Below are 25,071 nucleotides of genomic sequence, written 5' to 3'. Positions count from 1 at the left end.
GATATGGTCTGAACAGGGCAGAGAGTGAAAGAATGTCATGAAGAGTGTGCTTCTAGTAATACAACCTAAAATTGCATTGGTTTTTTTCCCTACCAATGCAGATAGAGGGGATCTCTTGTAGAGGTTCTGTGAAGAACACCTTCAAGAATTCTTGAGAATGTTCAATGATCTTAGAAAAACATGGATAGACTTGTATGAAACAATGAAGTAAAATAAGCAGAGCCAATAGAATGTTGTATACAGTAACAACAATATTGTTTTAATAACAACTTTGAGTGACTAAGTAATTTTGACTATTATAAATACCCAAATTAACTACAAAGGATCTATGAAGAAAAGGCTATCTGCATCAAGAGAAAGAACTGTTAAATAGAAAGATATATAGAATAGTTTTACAATACATATACATTAAAACATACATATATGCATATATGTTCTTGTGTGTATATATTGATATACATATGCATATATATATATATAATCTGTTATTGTAGGCTTCTCTAGGGCAGAGAGGAAGAAAACAGTTAAAATAAATTTACACAATAAGTTTATTATTTATTTAAAAGGAATAGCAACTATACACAGCAGATTGCAGTTTTATGAACAATCATTTTATTATAGTAGGATAGGAAAATGCTTTTTTCATTCCATAAATTAAAAATAAAATATTTTTAAATTAAAAAACATAACTCACAATGAAAGAGCATAGAATGGTTGCCATTTCATGAAAGGAGTAATGGTCACACTGATGAAGTCAGAGATCCACTGAAATATTATTGCAATCATCATCATTATTTCAATTTAGTATATCCAAGCAAGTTTCAAAACTTGAAAATAGAGAGGAAGAGTAAAGGGTCACTCATTTCCTCTATACTCATGGTAGTTAAAAATCAAATCAAAACAAAACAAAACAAAAAAAAATGAGAAAGGAATAATGAAAGACAATCAAAATAGCCTAAAAATCAGGCTGTTCCGTTAGGTAGGATATTCCTTCAAAAAAAAAAATTAAGCTTTTTGGTGCATTAGGAAGAAATGGGTTCAAGTCCTACCTCTGGGAAATATTATCTTTGTGACCCTGGGAAAATAGCTTACCAAGTACCATAGGATTTTCTGCGATAAATATGTGGATCTGCATAGGTAGAGGGAGTTTTCTTACCCAGGAGTTCTCTATACCAATGAAATTACAATTCCAGTACCTATCCCTTTCCTTCCATAAAGCCAGAAATCATTAATAGTTGTTCTCTTTAGCCTTCACACCTCCCTCATTCAACAGGTTCGATTATTTGTAATTTGTAGACTAAGAAGCCAAGGTACTGACAAGGAACTTGTCCCCAGTCACAGAGAAAATAAATGATAAACAGAAACACAAGTCACACATATATTATCTAATACAATTCTTTGCTAGAATATGATGTCTTCCTATAACTACCACTGTCCTAGAACCTACAGACAGCCAATCTCACCAAGATAAACAACAAAACAACAGCATCAGCAACAATAACAACAACAGCAGCAATAAAACATTCAACTTGTTAATTATTTGAGGCTTATGGGTTTTCAGTAGGGATAAATGATCCCCAAAATTAAAAATCTATTTTTAAATAATTGAGGTTCATTTCCAGTAAAACAACAGAAATTATCAGTTCAAAAAATGGAATTAATTACACTAAAGTGAAAACTTTGATTCAGGCTTCAGCCTAATGGAAAATTTAAAAAATGAATATTTAAGGAAGTATGGAGCAAAAAAACCCACAAAAAATGTGCCTAATATTTCAATGATGTTCCCCATGCAAAAATACAGACATGATTAATCCTGGTTATCATGAAAAAGAACAATTGGCAAAGAAGAATTTTTTTAGTCTAGTGTTATATTCTATAAAATCCTTTTCTCATAGCAAAGACTTATGATATTAAAAAGGAATATAGTGAATGGGTCTGTTTTAACCTTCAAACAGTACCCTCATAGTTGGTTTTTAAAAATACTTTGAAATTCTAGAAGGAAAATACTAAAATGAAATAAAGACTAAAACAGAGAAGAAAATTCCATAGATTGGATCCTTGACTGGATTTCATAAGTCTATTTACTTCAAAGGAGTTTCATGTTGTTCAAATGTGAATCGTCATCAAGCCCCTAGCAGATAGGGATGTGCTCATATAAAATTCCCTTTTCTCTTCAATTTTCCTAATTTAATGCAGGGTTCTCTAATTTTTAGTAATTGATGCAGGATTTATTCAGAATGATAGAATCCAAAACTAATTTAATTTACTGCATTCTGCTTCTGAAATTAATTTTCGAGGTACATCCTCAAATACAGTAAGACCTCATGAATTCAATATAATGTGGGAGAAAGTCAGTCTGACAGTTAAAAAACATCAAAATGATAACCTCTTTTAGGAAAAATTAATTTTGATTGCTTTCAAATGCAATTTCTATCATCAATGAAACAAAATGAGGTAATCAAATTATAATTCACAACAGGTCTTCATTTTATAAAAAAGGTATCATAAACACAACAGTATTTTCTGATACAAGTTCTAATTGGTGAACTCTGAAAAAGAAAGAACATTGAACAAATTCCAATTTTTTGAAGCCCTTGATTAGAGAGTGCTTCTGATTTTAGGCACTATGGCCCCTTGCTTCTATGAGTCCTAAATATTTAGTGGCCTAAATATTTGCAGAGGAGGAAACCATTATGCTCATCAATAAGAATCATAAAAGATCTGAATAATTGCAAATTTGTAATTAGTACACCTGAAATAATGAGTTTCTATTATATACATATGAAATATAATACACCCACATAGCTTTTCTCCAAATATTGCCCTCCCTGTCAAAAAGTAGCTTTGGTGTTCAAATATGTATCATGTTCTATAATTTGAAGTGGAAAAAGATTTTTGAGTTGTTGACTATGATGACAGTCTCATCGAATTCAGATGGAATAACTATTGTTTTCTTCTCAATCCCTTAAGCAGTGAAGAGACTGGAAGAATTATATTTTTAAAAAATAGAAAAAATATAATGTACATGGTTATGAACAATAGCTTTACAAGGCAAATTTCCTTTAGCAGAAATCATAGAGTACATTTAAAGTACATTCATACACTTCTCAGCAAAAAGGAGTGATTTAAATATTTATAAAATATGATTTACATGAAAATGTAAGCCTGCTTCTCATTTACTGAGTTGTCCTTATGTCACTCAGACTTGTTGTTGTTTTTTTTCTTTTCCAACACTTGGAAACAAATTATATTATGATCCCAGATACAAAAGGTAAATATAATATGGGATAGGGATAGGGAGAAGGTTGAAGAGAACTAAGAAAGCATGGTAACTGCACAGATAGTGAAAAGAAAACTACCTTACTGGATTTTCACACACTGGACTACTGAGCTGGCTTATTTAAATCTATTTCCATTATGAATTATACATGGCTATCATTACTAAGGTACATCCCCAGGGTTGGGGGATGGGATTTTACTGATAAGGTGACAAATGGGAAAAATTCACTGATTTCAGCAAATCTATAGTTGGAAATTTTTATTTGAAATGATTATCTGCCAGTGGTTTTTGGTTTAGTTACCCTTTCAACTACTCAATCTCAGTTTTCACTTTCAATATGTAGCAAATGTTGCCTGGGTTATAAAAATGAAAAAAAAAAAGAAACAATGGGGAGAGGTGTTTTTTTTTTCCCCTTTTCTAGGTTGCATATATGGGCTACTGTCCTTTAACATGCCCCAGCGTGTGTTGGTAGGTATATTAGGTATATGCAGGTGTTTGCCTGGAGGAGAATCATGTAAATGAGAACAGTTCACTAGGTAGCTAAAACCAATCTACAGGAAGTCTTAGGAACAGCTGCATTCTATGCCTTAGTGGGGCTGGGGAGAGAGGATCGTATATTGATTTACACTGTTTTGACCAAAAAAACGAATAAATATTTGGATTAAACTCAGAGTGCCCAGTTGTTCTTGCCATAGATTTTTGTGTTAATGTTGTTGGATAGTCCTGGTTTGAGAAAGTAAGACTCAAATTTGACAGGGTTGAAATTATGGTTATTCATCTCCTTCCAAGGTCAAATTACCCCTAGGAGGCAATTTGGGCATTTGCCTGGTGACCCGTAGAGGAGCACGTACTTTTCCATGAGAAGACTGATGGTGGCCAAGCTCCACCTCTTAGCATGCCCTGGTTCCACACTTGAGTGACATATGGAGGATAAATGATGCAGATCTTCAGAAGCACAACCCCACCCACAAGTATTTATTTATTCAGTATGCTTAATATGTACTGTACAGAGTGGTGATTGAGGTTAGTTACATAGACACAGGCCCTGCCCTTGAGGAATTTACCAACCATCCCAGAAGCTGTGTGAAATGGGGCAAGACATTAAACCTTTATGGGCCTCTATTTCCTTTTCTGTAAAATGAGGATCCTAATAACTTGCATAATATGGGTGCTGAAAGACAGATAATTTATGTAAAACCCTTTACAAAAGTAGAACTTTTCTGGAAAAAAATATGTCTTCCATTCACTCTACTCAATATTTAGGAAGAATAGTAGAAAAGAATACCATTCTGTGTGTTCTCTAAATGCATAGAGTTCACATTTTTCCTTCTTATTTACTTTAATGCTTAAATTTGACACATTAAAACCTTCTAATTTATAGCAAATGCAAATGTTGCTAGGCAGCTTGACACAGTGGATAGAGAGAGAAGACCTGGTTTCAAATCCCATGCATATCAGTTGTGTTACAATGGACAATTCAATTAATATCTCTGTTCAATAGGAATGTCTCCAAGGGGCAGCTAAGTGGCTCAATGGATAAAGCACCGGCCCTGGATTCAGGAAGACCTGAGTTCAAATCCGACCTTAGACACTTGACACTTACTAGCTATGTGACCCTGGGCAAGTCACTTAACACCCATTGCCCTGAAAAAAAAAAAAAAAAAAGGAATGTCTCCAGTATTTTAAGTTACAAAGGAGTTACTGAGCTGAATTTGTAAAGGGAGTTTTTACTGCGCAGTGCAAATTCAATCAAACACTAAACATTAATTTAACACTTACTGTGTGCCTGTCAGGCAGCAGGGTGACAAAGCAGATATTTTCAGGTCTGGAGTCAGAAAGACTCATCTTTGTGAGATCAAATACAGCCTTGGACACTTATTAGCTGTGTGATTCTCAGCAAGTCACTTAACCCTATTTGCCTCCATTTCCTAATCTGTGAAATGAGCTGGAGAAAAAAATGGAAAATACTCCAGTATCCTCAGTATAGCCAGTAGAATGGGCAGATGCCAGATCTGAGAACCATCATGTGCTTCAGTGTAACCCCAAGCAAACAGTAATCTTTAGGGGCCAGACTGACATGTCTTTCACTATATCCCCAGTGAAATACAGAAAGATCCCACAGGACTTAGCACACTCCAGACACTAGCACTATGACCCCAGCTGATCACCATATAAGCTGCCAGACCTCTATGGCCTCTACAATGCTAATAAACTGCCATTCCACCCTTCCTGCACAGCACCAGATACAAGGGTTACCCATGGGCCTTGAGGCTATATGAGTGCAGCACCAGGTAAACAGCTGGGGCCTGTAGCTCCCGGCACAAGAAGCCTGAGATAGTGCCCCTTCCATCCTAGGAGCAGAGCTCATATTTAAAAGAAAGGAAAAAGGCCAAAAAATGAGCGAACAAAAGCAATAACAGCAAAAAAGGATCTGACCATAAAATGTTATTATGGTGACAGGGAAGATCAAGACACCAACTCAGATGAAGACAGCAATGTCAAAACACCTATGGGCAAAACCCCAAAGAAAAGCAGAAAGTGGTCTCAAGCTTGGAAAGAACATATATTGAGCAAGAGCTCAAAAAGGAGCCTAAAATTGTATGAAAGAAAGAAGAAAAATTGGCAAAAAGACCTTCTAAGACAAACCCAGGAACTATATAAATGCAATTACCAAACACTTTTCACACAATAAACTCAGATCTAAACAAATGGAAAAATAGAAATTACTAATGGGTAGCATGAGCCAACATAACAAAAATGACAATTCTTCCTAAACTAATTTACTTATTCAGTGTTATAACAATAAAACTACCAAAATTATTAAAAAGAGCTAGAAAAATTAAAAGGAATCACTGAAAAAAATACAAAGAAAGATGGCCTAACATTACCAGATCTCAAACTATATTATAAATCAGTAATAATCCAAATTATCTGGTACTATCTAAAAATACAGCGATGTATCAGTGGAATAGTTTAGGTACATAAGGCATAGTAGCCAATGACCATAAGTAACCTAGTGTTTGATAAATACAAAGGCCCCAGCCTTTGGAATAAGAACTATTTGAGAAAGATGGCTGGGAAAACTGGAAAACAATAGTACACAAACTAGGTATAGGCCAACATCTCATACCATATATCAAGATAAGGTCAAACTAGGTGCACAACTTAGAAATAAAGGATGACAACTTAAGTAAATTAGAAGACTAAGGAATAGTCTACATGTCAGAACTATGGGGAAGAGACATATTCATGACCAAACAAGAGACAGAATATTACAAAATAGAAAATGAGGGCAGCTAGGTGGCACAGTAGATAAAGCACTGGCCCTGGATTCAGTATGACCTGAGTTAAAATCTGGCCTCAGATACTCAACAGTTACTAGCTATGTGACCCTAGGCAAGTCACTTAACCTTCATTGCCCTGCAAAAAAAAAATAAAGGATAATTTTGATTTTATTGAAATGAAAAGCTTTTGCACAAATAAAATCGATTTAACCAAGATTCATAAAGCTGGAAAAGTCTTTGTATCAAGTGTCTCTGATAAAAGCCTCATTTCTCAAATATATATAGAACTAAGTTAAATTTAGAAGAATACAAACCATTCCCCAATTGATAAATAGTCAAAGGATATGAACAGGCAGTTTTCAAATGAAGAAATCAAAGCTAGGGGGTGGCTAGGTGGTGCAGTGGATAAAGCACCGGCCCTGGATTCAGGAGTACCTGAGTTCAAATCTGACCTCAGACATTTGACACTTACTAGCTGTGTGACCTTGGGCAAGTCACTTAACCCCCATTGCCCCACCAAAAAAAAGAAATCAAAGCTATCTTTAGAAATATGAAAACGTGCCCTAAATAACTTTTGATTAGAGAAATGCAAATTAAAACAACTCTGAGTTACCATTTCATACCTATCAGAGTGGTTAATGTGACAAAAAAAAAAAGAAAAATCATAAATGGTGGAGAAGACATGGGAAAATGAAGACACTAATAGGCTGTTGGTGGAGTTGGGAACTGCTGCAATCATTCTGGAGAGCAATTTGGAACTAGGCCCAAAGGGCTATAAAACTGTGCATTCAGCAATACCACAACTAGGATTATATTCCAGAGATATCATAAAAAAGGGAAAAGGACCTACATGTGCAAAAATGTTTATAGCAGCACTTTTCATGATGGCAAAATATTAGAAATCAATGGGATGCCCATCAGTTGGAGAATGATTGAACAAATTTTGGTATATGAATGGAATACTATTGTGCTATAGGAAATGATTAACAGAAAGATTTCAGAGAAAAACATACAAACACTTGTACAAACTGATGCAAATGGAAATGAGCAGAACCAAGAAAATATTGTACATAGTATCAGCAACATTGTGTGATGATCACCTCTTAATGATTCTTCTTAGTAACGCAATGATCCAAGACAAATACAAAGGACTCATAAATCAAAATACTAACCACATCCAGATTAAGAACTAATGGACTCTGAATGTAGACTGGAGCACGTTTTGTTGTTGTTTTTTTCCACTTGTTTTATTCTTATTTTTCCGTTTTTATCTGTTTCTTCTTTAAAAACTGTGACTAATATGGAAATATGCTTTACATGATACCACATATATAACCTATATCAAATTACCTGGCATTTTCAGAAGAATGGGAGAGAGGGAAAAAATTTTTGAATTCAAAACCTTGTGAAAGTGAATGCTATGAATTACCTTGACATGTAATTGGGAAAAAATAAAAATAGTATTTAAAAAAAGAGAGCATGACAAGATATATAACAAGATTCCCCTCAGACATTCTTGATGACTATAAAGGAAAGTGAAATACAACATTCATGGAATGCAACATGAACCTGAGGTTCACAATGATATAGAGTAAAATCAGATGCAATAAAAAAATTGAGTCAGTCTGACTTGCTGGGGACCACTTCCACCACCTTACAAACAGGAAGATCTAGAAACTTGATCTAGAACTTTGATCTAGAAACTGGATTTCTGCTGCCTGGAAATGTTGACCCTGTTCTGCTGTCTTTGGGGACAATTCCAAATCAGACTGCATTCTTCCTTCACAAATAGTTTGATTCTTCTGAATATTGTGAGAATCTCAATGTTGTCTAATCCTGCCTACAAAGAATTTACAAAGTACTACCTCACATCTGCAACATGATTTAGGAAAGCAACTGAGACATCGTGAGGAGTTGTCAAAATTGCAAGTAAGCATAAAACTAAGTTTAAGGAAAATTCCTGACTCAGATAATCTATTCATTTCCTCTTATCCGAGAATTTAGAGGAATAGAAAAGATGCTTCTTTATTTGCCATCTTATTAAATATATTTTCCTCTTGTCACCTCTTCTGAGGTTTTTGTGAAGAAGTACTAACAGGCATTCCCAGACCATGACATTTAAGGTTCTTAAGGTATACCATTAACAATTATAACTGGGGCAGCTAGGTGGCACAGTGGATAAAGCACCAGCCCTGGAATCAGGAGGACTTGAGTTCAAATCTGGACTCAAAAACTTGATACTTACTAGCTGTGTGACCCATGGCAAGTCACTTAACCCTCATTGCACCATCCTCTCCCCCCAAAAATGATAACCACATTAGGATCACTGCTTTAGATCTAGAGGAGAACTAAAGAAGAATGATTTTACATATATATGCAAAATAGATATGGGTATGTATACATATATATATATATATATTTCACATATAAATTATAAAATACATACATATATATTTCTACATTCACATGTATATATGTATGTATACACATATATTTGTGTCAATGGCAGCCATCTCTAGGATGGGAGAGGGGAAGGGAAGAACAAAAAGTAAAAATAAAGTTTCATGATAATTTAATATTATATTTAAAAGGAATGAAAATTTATACACAATACATTTTTAGTTTCATGTATAATCTTTTTTCTTCTATTCTACTATGTTATAGAAATGGTTGTTTTATTTCTTAAGACTAGAATTAAATAAATTAATAAATGAATGGCTAAATGAATGAATAAATAAATAATGAATGAATGAATGTGTGTATGAATAAATAAATAAATGAGTGAATTAATGGATAAATAAATTAAAATGATAAATAAATGAATGAATGAACAAATAAATAGGTAGGTAGATAATTAAATGGCTGGCTAAGTAAATAAATAAATGAATGAATGAATGAATGAATAAGTAAATGAAAAAATGAATGAATGAATGAATAAGCAAATAACTAAATAAATGAGTAAACAAGCAAATGAATGAACAAATGAATAAATAGACAAAAAAATAAATAATGGCTAATTGAATGAATAAATAAAAAACAAATGAATGAATGAATGAATGAATAAATGAATGTATAAATGACTGAATAAATAAATAAATGAAGAAAGAAATAAATAAAAAATAATCAATCAATCAATCAATCAATGAAAAAAGAAATAAATGGGGCAAGGCTCAGAGATTGTGACTTGCCCACAGTCCCTGAAATCTATCTATCTCTTATAGTTAGGATTTGAACCCGCATCCTCTGACTCCAAATCCAATGTACTTTTCACTGTACTATACTGTATTTCTCCAATCATTACCCTCTGCATTTTAATCAATTCTCATAGCATACTAATACATAGACTCAACATAGTTGTTTTAACAAAAGATGCTGTGTCTAGGAGGTAACAATAACTAGACCTTAATTATTCAGTTTTCAAATATAGATTTAGAGCTGGAAAAATCTTTTGAGACCTTCAAGTCTACAATCATCTATAATTTTGTAGATATGTCAACTGAAGCTGAGAGAAGTTAAGTGATTTTCCCAGTTTTACTTATCTAGTAAGTGTCTGAGGTAGACATTTGAACACAGATGTTCTTGACTCTAAACCCACCTATGCTTTCTATAACCCAGGCATCTCAGTTACAATAGGAATTACTTTCATTTGAAATGTGACAGCAAATTGTAATTTGTTGGCAGCTAAGTCACACAGTGGATAGAGTGCCAGGTCTGAAGTTAGGAAGACATATTCTTGTGTTAAAATCTGGCCTCAGACACTTGATAACTGTTTGTCCCTGGCCAAGTCACTTAATCCTATTTGCCTCATTTGTGTAAAATGACTTGAAGAAGGAAAGGGTAAACCACTCCAGGATCTTCACCAACAAAACCCCAAATGGGGTCACAAAAAGTTGGGCATACCTGACACAACTGAACATAACAACAACCTAACAACTTTTAGCTATAATACATGAATTTTAACATTGAAAAGAAGTCATATCCTCTAAAAATATTATATATATATATATATATATATAAAAGGGTTGATCAATCTGAAAGAGTTGTGTTAAGGAGTTCTACACTATAATTATTATTTTTTAAAATAAAAGTATTTTATTATTTTCCAGTTACATATAGAGATAGCTTTCAGCCTTTGTTTACATAAGATTTCCAATTTCAAATTTTTCTCCCTCCCTCCACTTCCTTCCCCCCCTCCCCCAGATAGTAGGCAATTCGATATAGGTTTTATATATATATATATATATATTTATATTTATATTTATATTTATATAATGTGTGTATGTTTATATATATATATACACACACCTATACATATACATATATATAATATATACACTTATACATATACATATATATATACACACATACATAACAACATTAAAGATATTTCTGCATCAGTCATGCTATAAGAGAAGAATCAGAGCAATAAGGAAAAACCTCAAAATAGAAAAACAACAGCAGCAAAAACAAAAGAAATAGATTGGTTCAATCAGCATCCATATTCCATAGTTTTTTTTTTCCTGGATTTGGAGAGCCTTTTCCATCATGAGTCCCCTGGAATTCTCTTGTACTTTTGTATTGGTGAGAAGAATCCAGTCCATCACAGTCGATCAACACACAATGTTGATAATACTGTGTATAATGTTCTTCTGGTTCTGCTCATCTCATCATGGTTTCTCTGAACTTCTGCTCATTGATTCTCACAGCACAATAGAATTCTGTTACATTCACAGTATAGTTATTTTGACAAAGCTATGGCATATTTGTACACGTAATATCCTCAATCACTTTTCCATTTATCAAGTTTGGATATATTTGTGAGATGGGTCTATAACAGTGGAGTGTAGGAGAGGGGAGAGTGGAGAGAGATATATTTCAAGTTTTCTAATGATTCAATGGTGGTGTATTTATATAGGGTGGTCCAAAAGTCATAGCTCTGTTTTAAGTTACTAAAAGCTGAAGCTAAAGGCTTCTCTGAATTTAGGATTTTCCTTCCATACTTCCTTCCTTCCTTATTTCATGTTAGAAACATGGCCTCTTGGGTCTAGGGAATGAAAATGGAGATGAACAGCAGGGCCTCTCCAGTTCACTCTTCCAACCTCCTCACTGGATTTGAGGTAAAATAAGGGGTCCTTAAAATTAGACCCAAATTTTATGGGAGATAGAGAAAATAAATTAGACAGCAGGACTTTTGAACAGAGAAACAGGAAGGAATGTACCTAACTATTGTTAGGTAGTCCTGCCAGTCAGTTACAAGAATAAGATTGCTTTTTAATTTAACCCTCATTGCCTATACTGGCAAGTAAAATTATGTTCTGCTTTCAGAAGCCTGTATTAGCAAGAAGCATGTCAAAGGTCTAGAGCTAGAAAGTACCTTGAGGGCATAGAGTTTAACCCCCTCCTTTTACAGATGAAGTCACTGAGGGTAAAGGAAGTTAAGTGGCTTTTCCAAAACAAAATTCAAATAAAAGGTTAAAGTATGTGCATTTGCGAATGGGGGGGGGGGAGCAATAATTCAATGTGACATTTATTTGGGTTTCTTCTCAAGTGTGGGAGAACATATGAGAGAAAAGACATTTATTTATCTGTGTGTGTGTATGTGTGTTTGTGTGTGTGTGTGCCTAGAAGGACCTCAGAGCCATCTACATTGTTTCCCTTATTTTATAGATGAAAATTGTCTTATCCAAGGTTAAATAGTAGGTTACTATCAGAGTTGGGACTAAGACCCATCTCTCCTGATCCAAACCCAATGAGTGTTTTTTCCTTATAATAAGCCACAGTATTCCATTTATTCTTGGAGAATTATAATAACCCCTTTGGACATTACTTCATGGAAAAATATAGTAATGTTCATATTCCGAATTCTAAATTATCAAAATAAATATAATATCAGTATACTCTATTTTACAAGATAGGGATATACACAATACATTTGAGAAAGTTTTCCATTGAAAATAGTTAAAGTAAACACATCTTTTCTAAAGTTCTTCTCTTTGCAACATGGAGGCAGTAACTAGATTCTCAAAGGCTTTGCCTATAAGTGTAAGCCATACCAGGCTTCAAAGGGTTCAATTCTGTGCCAATTGATCAGTTGTCTCAATGTAAGCTACATTTAGAGAAACTCCACATTCATGTGTCCATAGGATGATGATTTGTGGGGAGTACAGGGTGTTTGTTACAATCACCCTTAAAAACCATCTCCTAAGCTATACTAGTAATATCACCTGTTTTAGCAAAGAAAATACATATTGGGGGGCAGAGCCAAGATGGCAGAGGGAAGCTAGGAACTTTCCTGAGCATTCCTGTATTTTCCTCAAAAACAACATTAAATCAAGCCTCTAAACAGATTCTGCAACTGTAGAACCTACGAAAAGGGAGACAAAATCCTGCTGCGTGAGATAATTTAGAAGACTTCAGAAAAGGTGTGTCTCACCTGGGTGAAATGGGAGGGTGGCTCAGCAGTACTCATCCCAGATGGCAGCTCACCTCAGCAAAGCTCGGCTCTGTGGGGAGCTCTCTCAGCATAGATCAGCTCAGTGGGCAGCTCAACACAGTTGCAACTTTACACAGCTGAGAGTGGGGCAGCCAAGAGTGGGGCAGCTGAGAGCAGTAAGAAGCTTGCAACCGTGAACCCTGTGCTCCAGGAGCAGACTTCAACTTGATAAGTTTAAAAATAGCCTACAACATGATCAAGAAACAAAAAAGGACCTTACCATGGACAACTAATTTGGTGAAAGGGAAGAACAAAACTCAAACTAAGATGAGTTGGTCAAAATGCCCACAAGTGAAGACTCAAGAGGGAAGATGGTCTTGTCTCAAGACCCAAAAGCCTTCTTTGAAGAGCTCAAAAGGCTTTTAAAAACAAAATAATAGAGGTAGAAGAAAAAATGGAAAAAGAAATAAGAGAAATGAGAGTTATACTGAAAAAAGAATCACAAAAATGACTAAGGGAAACAATTCCTTAAAAAATACAATTGGCCAAATGAGAGAAAAAATTGGCCAAACAGAAAAAGAAGTGCAAAAGATTACTATGGAAAATAAGGCCTGGAAAATTAAAATTGAGCAGATGGAAGCTGATAACTCCATGAGACAAAAATAATCTGACGAGCAGAATCAAAAGACTGAAAAAAATAGAAGAAAATGTGAAATACCTCATTGGAAAAACAACTGACCTGGAAAATAGGTCCAGGAGAGATAATCTGAGAATTATTGGACTACCAGAAAGCCATGATCAAGAAGAGAATCCAGACACCATATTCCAGGAAATTATTAAGGAGAACTGCCCTGAAATTGTAGAATCAGAAGATAAAATCACTGTTGAAAGAATCCACCAAACAAGTCCTGAAAGAACATTGTAGCCAAACTCCAAAATGATCAGGTGAAGAAGAAAATACTCCAAGCAGCCAGAAAGAAACCAATTAAATACCATGGAGCCATGGTCAGGATTGCACAGGACCTGGCAGCTTCAACATTAAAGGATCACAGGGCTTCAGATATGATATACTTAAAGGCAAAAGAGCTTGGATTACAATCCATGATCAACTACTGGGAAAAACTGACATTCTCTTTCAGAGGAAAAGATGGGCATTCAATGAATTAGGGGATTTCCAAGGCTTCCTGAGAAAAAGACCAGAACTGAACAGAAAATTTGATATCCAAAGACAAGACTCTAGAGAAATATAAAGAGATAAACAAGGGGGAGAAAAGGGTTGTTCAATGATGTTAAACTGCTTGAGTCCATATGAGGGAGGATAATACTTTTAACACTTGAGATCTATATCTCTGTAAAGGTATTGTTATTAAATCAACATTGACATAATGATATAAAGAAACTTAAGGGGCAGAACAAAAGAAGACTAGGGGGAGGAGAGGAAGGGGGAGGTGGAATGGGGTAGAAGAGACACAAAAAGAACCCATTACAACAAAGGGAAAGAAGGGAGGGGTGGGCATTGTTGCAACTTTACTCTCATCGATTTGGTTCAGGGAAGGAACAAAATACACTCCCATTTGTATAAACAAACTTAGCTTACTCTTTAAGGAAACAAAAGGGGAAGGGGAAAACGGTGGTATTGATAGAAGGGAGGGCACAAGTGAGAGGAAAAGGGCAAGAAAAAGAAGGGCAGCTGAGCAAAGGGAGGGCAGATTGAGGGAGGCAGTAGTCAGACGCAAAACACTGGTCCAGTGGAATAGGGAGAAAGAAGGGGAAAAAGAGTACAAAGGGGAAAAAAGAAGGAGGGAAATAAACAGTTAATAATTATAACTGTGAATGTGAATGGGATGAACTCTGCTATAAAACAGAAGTGAATTGCAAAGTGGATTAAAAACCAGAATCCTACAAAATGCTATTTACAAGAAACACATTTGAAGCAGAGAGATACACACAGCATAAAGGTAAAAGGTTGGAGCAAAATATATTAGGCTTCAGTTAAAGTAAAAAAAGCAGGGGTAGCAATCCTTATCTCAAACAAAGAAAAGGCAACAATAGATCTAATTAAAAGAGATAAGGAAGGAAACTACATCTTGCTAAAAGGTAGTATAGATAATGAAGTAATATCAATATTAAAGATGTATGCGCCAAGTGGTATAGCATTCAAATTGTTAGAGGAGAAGTTAAATGAGTTACAAGAGGAAATAAAATGTAATACTATACAAGTGGGAATCTGAATCTTCCCCTCTCAGAATTAGATAAGTCTAGCCACAAAATAAATAAGAAAGAAATTAAAGAGGTGAATAGACTACTAGAAAAGTTAGAGATGATAGATGTCTGGAGAAAACTGAATGGAGATAGAAAGGAATATACCAATTTTTCCTCAGTACATGGCACATTTTCAAAAATTGACCATGTATTAGGGCACAAAAACATCATAGTTAAATGTAGAAAGGCAGAAATAGTAAATGCATCCTTCTCAGATCATGATGCAATAAAAAATACATGTAATAAAGAGCCATGGAAAGGTAGACTGAAAATCAATTGGAAACTAAATAATTTCATTCTAAAGAATGAGTGGTTCAAACAACAAATGATAGATACAATCATTAAGTTTATCCAAGAGAATGAGAATAATGAGAAAACATACCAAAATCCATGGGATGCAGCCAAAGTAGTGTTTAAGGGAAATTTTATAGCTCTAACTGTTTACGTGAATAAAAAAGCAAAAGAGGAGATCAATCAATTGGGTATGCAACATAAAAAGCTAGAAAAAGAACAAATTAGAAATCCCGAATTACATACTAAATTAGAAATCCTGAAAATTAAAGGAGAAATTAATAAAATTGAAAGCAAGAAAACTATAGAATTAATCAATAAAACTAAGAGCTGGTTTTATGAAAAAAAAAACAATAAAATAGATACTGGTTAATTTGATTAGAAAAAAGAAAGGAGAAAACCAAATTACTAGTATCAAAAATGAAAGGGATGATCTTATCACCAATGAAGTGGAAATTAAAGCAATAATTAGGAAAGATTTTGCCCAACTGTATTCCAAAAAATTTGACAATCTAAATGAAATGGATAAATATTTACAAAAATACAAACTGCCCTGGTTAACTAAAGAGGAAATAAAATCCTTAAATAAGTCCATATTAGAAAAAGAAATTGAACAAGCCATTAATGAACTCCCAAAGAAAAAATCTCCAGGACCAGATGGGTTTACAAGGGAATTGTACCAAACATTTAAAGAACAATTAATCCAAATATTATACAAATTATTTGGAAAAATAAGTGAAGAAGGACTTCTACTAAATTCCTTTTATGACACAAATATGGTGTTGCTACCAAAAACAGGCAGAGCCAAAACAGAGAAAGAAAATTATAGACCAATCTCACTCATGAATATTGACACAAAAATCTTAAATAAGATGTTAGCAAGGAAATTACAGCAAGTGATCACCAGGATAATATACTATGGCCAGGGGAGATTTATACCAGGAATGCAGGGCTGGTTCAACATTGGGAAAACTATTAACATCATAAACCACATCAATAAGAAAACTAAACAAAATCACATGATTACCTCAAAAAGGCAGAGAAAACTTTTGACAAAATACAGCACCCATTCCTAATAGGTGGAGCTTTCCTTAAAATAATAAGCAGTATCTACCTAAAACCATCAGCAAGCATTATATGTAATGGAGATAAATTAGAGGCCTTCCCAATAAGATCAGGGGTGAAACAGGGATGTCCATTATCACCTCTATTATTTAATATTGTACTAGAAATATTAGCTTTAGCAATCAGAGAAGAAAAAGGAATTAAAGGAATTATAATAGGCAAGGAGGAAACAAAACTATCACTCTTTGCAGATGATATGAGGGTATATTTTGAGAATCCTAGAGAATCAACTCAAAAATTACTTGAAACAATTAACTTTAGCAAAGTAGCAGGATATAAAATAAATCCACGTAAATCATCAGCATTTCTATATATGATCAAGAAAGTCCAGCAGCAAGAGATAGAAAGAAAAATTTCATGTAAAGTAATGGTAGACAATATGAAATATTTTGGAGTCTATGTGCCAAGACAAACCCAGGAATTCTATGAACATAATTACAAAACACTTTTAACACAAATAAAATAATATCTAAATAACTGGAAAAATATCAACTGCTCATGGATAGGCAGAACTAATATAATAAAAGTGACAATTCTACATAAATCAATGTCCTTATTCGGTGCCATACCAATCAGACTACCTAAAAATTATTTTATAAAACAAGGAAAAATAATAACAAAAATAATGAAAAAAATATGCACAGGAATGTGGTTTAGATGTACCAAATCTGGAGCTCTACTATAAAGCATCAGTCATCAAAACTATCTGGTACTGGCTAAGAAATAGAGTGGAGGACCAATGAAATAGGCTAGGCTCAGGAGACACAGTAGTAAATTACTTTAGTCAAGTACTGTTTGATTAACCCAAATACCACAGCTTCTGGGATAGGAATTCAGTATTTGACAAAAACTGCTGAGAAAACTGGAAGATAGTATGGCAGAAATTAGGCATAGACCAACATCTGACACCTTATTCTAAAGTAAGGTCAAAATGGGTACATGATTTAGACGTAAAAAATTAGAAGAGGTAATAGTCTACCTTTCATATCTTTGGAAATGGTAGAAGTTTATGATGAAACAAGAGATAGAGAATATTATTAAATGCAAAATGGATGATATTGATTACTTTCAATTAAAATGTTTTTGTACAAATAGAAGCAATGCATGCGAAATTACAAGGGAGGCAGAAAGCTGGGAAACAATTTTTATGGCCAGTACTTCTGATAAAGGTCTCATTTCTAAAATATATAGGGAACTAAATCAAATTTACAAGAATCTAAGTCATTCCCCAATTTAGAAATGGTCAAAGTATATGAACAGGCAGTTTTCTGATGACGAAATCAAAGCTATCTATTGCAATATGAAAAAATGCTCTAAATCACTATTGATTAGAGAGATGTAAATTAAAACCACTCTGAGGTACCACCTGCCACCTATCAAATTGGCTAATATGACAAAAAAGGAAAATAATAAATGTTGGAGAAGCTGTGGAAAAATTGGAACATTAATGCATTTTTGGGGGGAGCTGTGAACTGATCCAACCATTCTGGAGAGCAATTTGGAATTATGCCCAAAGGGCTATAAAGCTGTGCATACCCTTTGACCCAGCAATACCACTTTTAGGTCTTTTTCCCAAAGAGATCATAAAAATCCTTTTTGAGCTCTTTCCCTATTTTTTCTTCTACCTCTCTAAATTGATTTTGAAAATCCTTTTTGAGCTCTTCCAAGAAGGCTTGTTGGTCTTGAGACCAATTCATCTTCCCTCTTGAGGCTTCACGTGTAGACAATTTGAGAGTATTGTCCTTATCTGTGCTTGTGTTTACCCCTTTCTTGTTGACACAGAAGCTCTCAATGGTAAGAGCTCTTTTTTGTTTCTTACTCATATTGCACATCTATTGCATCTATATATCTATATATATGTATATGTATGTATATATGTGTGTATATATATGTGTATATGTATGTGTAATTTAAATATATATATATATATATATATATAAATATATATATTTTGAATCAGTCACTCCCAGGCCTTTCTCCAAGAATTTTGCTAGATAATTTGTTCTTAGTTTTAATGCTATATTATTTAGCTTTTAGGCAGGTAGGTGGTCCATTGCATAAAGTGCCACACTTGGAGTGAGGAAGACTCAAGTTCAAACCTGGCCTCAGACATACATTAGCAATATGACACTGGGCAAGTTATCTCACTTGCGCTAGCCTCAGTTTCTTCATCTGTAAAATGACAATAAATATCATTTCCCTCCCAGGGTTGTTGTGGTATAATATTTGTAAAGCACTTAGTACAATGCATAGAATATAGCAAGTAGATTATTGTCATCATCATTGGTTTTGTTGTTGTTGTTGTTGTTGTTATTCCATGATTTCTGCTCCTTTAGAGTGGTATTTACTAAATTTTATGTTATCCTAATTGTAGCTCATTGGTCCCAGAAATATTTTTCTGAGTGATTGCATGACTTTTTTCTTTGATCTAGAAACTGGATTTCTGCTTCTGTATTCTCAGGAAATTTTATTTTGACGTTTCTTTCAATAGGTTACTAGTGGATTCTATTTTCAATTTCCCCTGTTGTTCTAATACCTTGGGATGATTTCTGGTTTATTGAATATTTAGGCTTCTTTTTTTGGAGTGATCATGCCTTTTAGATAGTACAATGATGTTGAAAGTATTCCTCCTTGATCTCTTTTCTAGGTAGTTGTTTTTGCTATGATAACTTATATTTCTTTCTGTTTGTAAACAATCTTCTATTTTTGTTTTATATTTCTTATAATTGCACAATCATTAACTTCTACATGGTCTATTTTAATTATCAAGTATTTTGTTACTTGGTTAATTTTTTTAATCTCTTATATTAAGCTGCTAATTATTTTTCCAAGTTTCTCCTCAATAACTCATTTCTTTCACAATTCTTTCTCAGTCTTATGACCTTTATAATATCTGTTATTTTAATTCTAATTTTAAGTCTTGCATCATTTATTCGTGGAATTCTAATTGATCTTATGGGCAATGTGGTGGTGTTGCTGTTGTTGTTGTTGCCTCTAGGTGTTTTTCATGTTATTCAATTCCCATAGATTTGTTTCTTAGGCATCCCTGAATCATAATACATATATCTTGTTTTAAAATTTAATTTAATCATTCTTCCTCTAATATGCTCTGGTCATCCCCTTACTTCTAGCTGAGCCCATGAGAATTAATTTCACTTTTCTAGATCCTCTGGAAATCACTTACAGTTCTGGCCTGGGCTAATGGGCCAATCCATGATAAACTTTCAGTAGGGAGATGAGTTCTGATACTCCTATACTGCTGGCCAATTATATAGCTTGGGGCACTGAGTACCTCATCCTGGTGACCCTTATTTTACAGTTTCTGCCCTTTTCATTTGTCTAAAGGTTGAATTTATGATTTGGGGCTGGAAAGACTACCTGCTGTAGTTAGTCCTTCTATTTTCTTGTTACTTTGTCTGGAATTCTTCTTGGAGTAGTTATGGAAAAAATGGACCTGCTTTCTCTTACCCTTATTAATTTTGACTCATGTTTCTCTTTTTCTTTTTCTTCCTTTTTAAAAACTTTTTTCTATGTTTCTCTCCCTCCCTTCCTTTCTTCTTGCCTCCCTTTCTCCCTTCCTTCTTCTGTTCCTTCTTTCCTTGCTTCAGCCATCCTTCACTACTACCTTCTAACCCTTTTTATTCCTTCCTCCCTTTTCCTTCCCTCACTTCTTTCTTCTCTTTCTCTATTCCTTCACTATACCTCTTTCCTTCCTTCCTTCCTTCCTTGAAGGAATTTAGCTGGCTAAATCACATACTTTAAATTCACTACTGTCACTTTGGGACAACTAGGATTTGAGTATAGGAGAGGAAATGTCAAGTACAATAGGATAATTCTCTTTTATAGTATGCTAAGGATAGCTCTACCTCACCCCACCCTTCTGGATTGCAGATAGGATATCAAAAGGTCAAGGGCAGTGTGTGCACTATCACCCCATTGGTGAGGATTCACTTAAAACACACACAACTGAATGGAAGTTTCAGTGCATTAGTTCCATTTTCTACCATAATGGGCTTTTCCAACCTGCATGCCCTCTCCCTTAAGTTCAGCATGGCAAAGCATGGGACAAAATGATGCTACAGGAATCTTGAGAAGATAGAAGGAAGGGAAGTGATAGGTTTCCCCAGCCCTGATCAACAAAACTGGACAAGGAAAGATGCCATAGATGATATTAAGACAACCCACTGGTCCTAGTAAGCTGGAGACAAGGAGGTGACACTGTTAGGGAGACATATAATACATCAGGCTGGGAAATAAGAGTGGGTAGTAGAATCATGACTGAATGTTTCCACTGTTTTGTGAACATTTCCATCTACTTCTGAGAAGCTAAAGCTAATCTGATCTTGCAGTTTGGGGGACTGTTCTCATCTCCTTTTTGATGACAAGAGTGGTGATTTCATTTTTTCCTTTCAGGACCAATCAAAATTTGGTCAAATTTTTAAATCTAAGTTGAGAGTTATATTCATTACAAAATTTTATTTGAAAACAAATCATTTGTGCCATACTGGTAATTTATTCCTAGATACTATATACATTTTTCTATAGTTTTTATCATTAGTAGTATCTTTCATTTCTACCTTATGTCATTTTTAATACCTCCCTCTACCTACCCTACCCAGTGATGCATCCCTTATTTCAAAGTATAAAAAAGGAGTTTAGCAAAACTAATACATCAACAGGGTGAGAACACATACAATGTTCTACCCCCAAAGTCCTTCATCTCCACAAATAAAAGCTGAAGGAACAAATGTATAGATTCACTTTTTTATTTTTATTTTTTTAAAACAGTGTCTGAGGTAGGATTTGAAGATCAGGATGCTAGGGCTTGTAGTCCTGTGCTATTTCCAGTACGTCAAATGACCTAACTTCACTACACTTATTTGTGTATGTATCTTTGTAATATTTGTTTTGGATATGGTTTATGGAGTATATTATCTTTTATTTAATATGCCACTGTGGGCTTTCATTTAAGATAGGTCAGGCCTATACAGTCCAAACCAAAATTATACCTGGGGGCTTTATGATTAAGCTTATGCTCCATGATATGAATAAGAGTAGAATGGATTTGGCATTATGTAAAAGTTATGGAAATTGATATTGCTTAGACTAGAAAGACTAATCTCCTGTTTAGCTGCTCAAAACCCATGCATCCCGGTGAAGTTCTCTTTATCAAAGAGGTTTTTCTGATTGGTACCATAGATGCTGACTCATGCTTTCCCTCCCCCATCCATTCATTTATTTACCTTCCATCCCCATTCCTTTCCCATCCTCACCATCTCTTTCCCATTGCAGTTTATTTATCCTTATCTCATCCCATAGATCAGTCTCTGTATCTTTGCCATGATGTCCAAGCCAAAAAACTAACTCTAATGATGGTCTCCCTAATCTTCACCATCATTTTTTTTTCTTGTAACCTCATACCCTATGTAATCAGTTATTGTACATTAATTATACCAATAGTTTTCTGAAGGAAACGTTCCCATCACTGGTGTCTAACCCCAAAGATGTATTCTAATGATGGGACTTTCAGGCTTTGTAGACTGATAGGGTTGTTCATTGTAGGTCAGTTATGGAGATTTGGTAGCTGGTGAATGTTTGCTGCACCTCTCCACTTTCCCTAGCTTTTTCCTTTATGCATAGGACCAAGTATGCCTTGAGGAAATAAATTTGAGTTGTCCAACGTCGCACAACATTAATGATAGAGCTAATGGTAAACTGAGTTTTCCTGCCCCCTAGTTTAATGTTCTTTTCATAACCAAGTAGCCAATATTTATCCCCCAAGGCCTTACTTTTCTTTGTTTTTCTTTTTTTAGTGAGGCAATTGGGGTTAAGTGACTCTTGTTAAGTTTCTGAGGCCGGATTTGAACTCAGGCCCTCCTGACTCCAGGGCCGGTGATCTATCCACTGTGCCACCTAGCTGCCCCTGCCTTACTTTTCTTAACTTTAGAAGTACAATATTAACCTTGATTACTTTTAATGTCCTTTTTAGCTATAAAATCTATGATTTCTGAAATACATTTACTATGAACCCAGTGATGGGTCATTTTTCTGTTGTTCAAGGGCCAATATTCCTAGAGGCTTATGAGCCAGTTGATTAAAAGGCAATAAACTTTTTGTCCATAGTAACTACTGAATACAATTTACTAAATTATGCTGGGAATATAATCTGCATTGGATTGGGTAGAAAATATTTACTCCAGTATTACAGATCCTTGAAATATTGAAGAAATATATCTACCCTTTTTGTATTAAAGAGTTGCTGTAAAGACAAGCATGTATAAACTCTAGAGTGCCATATGATATTTGCTAACAGTTATATAGCTTATCAAGATCTGCAAAGTACTTTATCCATATTTTATTTTATCCTCATAGCAACTCTGTGAGATCGGTGCTATTATTATCCTCATTTTATAGGTGAGGAAACAGAGTAAGAAAGATGTTAAATAAGTTGCGGCTGAGGCCAGATTTGAATTCAGGTCTTCCTGAGTCCATTTTCAGCTCTCTTGACTGTATCAGCTAGCTGCCTCTATAAATCCACAACTATTGAAATGACAGCGGTTTCTAGTGCCTAGAGAAGATGACACCAATGATGGTCATTCTGATACCATACCTGTGAAGAGGTGCATTGTGCAGCAGCAAGCATACAGAAGGAGGTAGAGTATGGGGAATCTTTGAATGCACATAAAGAATCAGGCAGTAGGGAGTGAATGGGAAAGTCTGGCTTGTTACTTAATGATTTTATGAGTAAAATTGATTTCTCCATTAGGAGCCTTTTCATCTGGAATCACTAAGCTGTGCCTCATCCTCACTCATCCTCCCTATGTCAACTGTCTTGTTTACCTCACCTTAATTATATTTCTAGTCTATGATGGTAATTATCAATAACACCCTCCATTGAAATGGATCCTTGTTCAGGATGTGGGCAGAAAATGCATACTAGGTACAAAGGGTCAAACAATTTTCTGAGTTAATAATGTTGGAGTTATTAGAATTAGCTTTCCCTACAGAACCTGATGGGTAGCCATCATTTACATATGCATTCTCTAATAGGACCACAACAAACCTTCGAAGAAGAACAGCTTGTACTTGATACTGGGAGCTCAAGCACTACAGAAGTCAGTATACAGCAGTCGTTTTGCCAGAGGCAGTAATGACAGGAGCTGAAGTTCCAAGTAGGGAACAGTTTATCAATGAAAGCAAACAGAACAAGAAATGGCTATATTCCAACATCCTTTGGTCCTCATATGTATGACTCTATTTTAGTCACCTTTTGGGGGGTACAATGCCTATTCATCAATAGAAGACAGTGATCACCATTGCAATAGATAGATAGATAGATAGATAGATAGATAGATAGATAGATAGATAGATAGATAAATAGATAGAATGAGAGAGCATTTATTAAGCATTTTCCATGTTTCAGGCACTGTGCCTGTGTCCTGGGAATAGAAAGACAATGAAAAAGAGAATCCCTAACTTCTAAGGCCTGACATTTCACTGGAGAAAATGTGTAAGGAGTTACTAGAGAGAGGCCATAGAGGAAAGTTACCCATGCAGCATCAAAGTGGCCATCAAGCAAGTTGAATCTGTAGAGAGCTATATGAGGCTACCTGGCATTAGCCAGACACTAGAAGGGTTTATGATTACCATGAGTTGTCCATTTCTTAATACTTTAAATCCTTCATCTAACTCTCATGCCGAAGTCATGCAAAGTTGAGCTGAAAGGAGGCAGCATTACTTAGCAGAAAAAGGATTCTCTCTTCCTATGAGGGTTCAAATCCTTCTTTTACTTCCTATGTCACTGGGTGGGGGAAAGTAATTTAACTTCCCTGGCCCTCAGTTTCCTCATCTATATAATGAGAGAGTTGGACCATATGGAGTCTAAGGTCACTTCCAGCTTTCAATCTATTATTCTATGATTCAAGGCCCAGAAGTGAATTACTTTCTTCAGGGCTGAAGTGAAAGACTTCATTTTTCAATGATGCTTATCAAGGAGAAAGCTACAGCTCTTAGTGATAGGTTAGTTGTCAAAGAGATTAGACTTGTGCTGTTGTGAATTCTTCCACCTGCTCTGCTATTTTTCTTCACTAATTTCAGTCCTGTCCAACTCTTTGAGACCCCTTTTGGAGTTTTCTTAGAAAAGATACTGGAATGATTAGCCATTTTCTTCTCCAGCTCATTTAACAAATCAGAAATGGAGGTAAATAGGGTTAAATGACTTGCTCAGGCTCACATGTCCAGTAAATGTCTCAAGCTGCATTTGAACCTAGGTCTTCCTGACTCCAAGCCTGTCTATCTATCTGTTGTGCCACCTAGCTGCCCTAACTACTTGCTCTACCTTTGACTTTTTTTTTTTAGAGTAATGATGTTTACCACTATTCATCTTCAGAATTTCT

Source organism: Dromiciops gliroides, chromosome 5, assembly GCF_019393635.1.
Source record: "Dromiciops gliroides isolate mDroGli1 chromosome 5, mDroGli1.pri, whole genome shotgun sequence".
Classification (NCBI taxonomy): Eukaryota; Metazoa; Chordata; class Mammalia; order Microbiotheria; family Microbiotheriidae; genus Dromiciops; species Dromiciops gliroides.
This window is presented reverse-complemented; position numbering follows the sequence as displayed.